This window comes from Equus quagga, chromosome 15 (assembly GCF_021613505.1).
Source record: "Equus quagga isolate Etosha38 chromosome 15, UCLA_HA_Equagga_1.0, whole genome shotgun sequence".
Classification (NCBI taxonomy): domain Eukaryota; kingdom Metazoa; phylum Chordata; class Mammalia; order Perissodactyla; family Equidae; genus Equus; species Equus quagga.
In genome coordinates this window covers 47,556,392-47,557,840 of record NC_060281.1, presented here as the reverse complement: position 1 = coordinate 47,557,840, position 1,449 = coordinate 47,556,392, and positions in this window count along the sequence as shown.

Sequence of the window (1,449 nt, the reverse complement as noted above, 5' to 3'; positions counted from 1 at the left end):
GTCCCACCCATTGTCTTCCAGTCCCCTCCCCACCCCAGGGAGGGGAGAGGGGCTGGAAGTTGAATTAATTGCCAATCACCAATGATTTAATCAATCATGACTATGTAATAAAGTCTCCATAAAAACCTAAAAGGATAGGGTTTGGAGAGCATACTGTTTGGTGGACACGTGGAGATTAGGGGAAAGTGACAGGCATGGAGAAGGCATGGAAGCTCTGCCCTTTCCCTCATACCTTGCCCAATGCATCTCTTACATCTGACTGTTCCTGAGTTATATCCTTTTACAATAAACTGGTAGTCTAGTAAGTAAAATGTTTCTAGAAGTGCTCTGAGCTGTTATAACATATTAGTCAAACCCAAGGTGGGAATTGTTTGAACCCCTGATCTATAGCTTGTCTATCAGAAGCCTAGGTGACAGCCTGAAATTGTAATTGGCCTCTGAAGTGGGGAGAAGGGGCACACAGCAGTCTTGTGGGACAGAGCCCTTAACCTGTGGGATCTGATGCTCTCTCTGGGTAGATAGTGTCAGAATTGAGTTGAATTGTAGGACACACAGCTAGAATCCAAGAATTGTTTGGTGGTGTGGGGAACTGCAGGCCCCCCCTCCAACACACACACTGGAATTGGTACTAGAATCATTTTAATTAGATACTAAAATGAATCTAATTATAGTCTTTAGAAACCTGGAACAAAATAGAATCTTCATGGGTAAAATGTATTGCCTCATTACCCCAGATAGGACTGGGCTTATTTAGATATAGGTGGAAATTAGAATGGATTATGTCTATATGAAGCACTGAACATTTTGTCTGCCCCATTATATCTCTCTCACCAATGGCTCAATGTCTGACACCTCCACATGACCTTGCCAAGGGTAGCTCAGGTAGCAGATACACAGCTGGGATCTGAATCTTTCTCACTCTCATGACCAAATCCTCTGCATTCTGTTCTACTTAGCTGCCTTCACATAGTTGAGGCACACATCGGAACTGCAGTAGCTTGATGGGCTTGTCTTCCCAGCCTGACTTGGAGAAAAACCATACATTAGTTCCAAACACTTTGCCTTTGCTTCCCCGTTGCCAATCTTAATAGTCAGTTCTAGTGGTGGCTGACTTTGCAACAATATGTACTCTATTAACTCGAGCTGTATTAAACCCGTAGGAATCAATCCCACAGATGCCAGCAAGCTTTTGCCCGTGTTACCGCTTTTGCCCTTGGTGGTATCCTGCTGCTTTGCTCCAGTACAAAGAGCCTCTTGAATGTTTTCCCCGCCGGGTTGGCTGGGTTGCAAAGTTTGCTTCTCCACATTCTGGCGTCAGGCAGCATTGTTTGGTGCTACGCTCCAGTGTTTACTTAGGACAAGGGTGGGGACAATTTTCTGTAGAAGGTCACTAGCTGTGGGAAAAACTTGCTTGGAGGCTACATAAGTAAAATGGAGATAAATATAAAA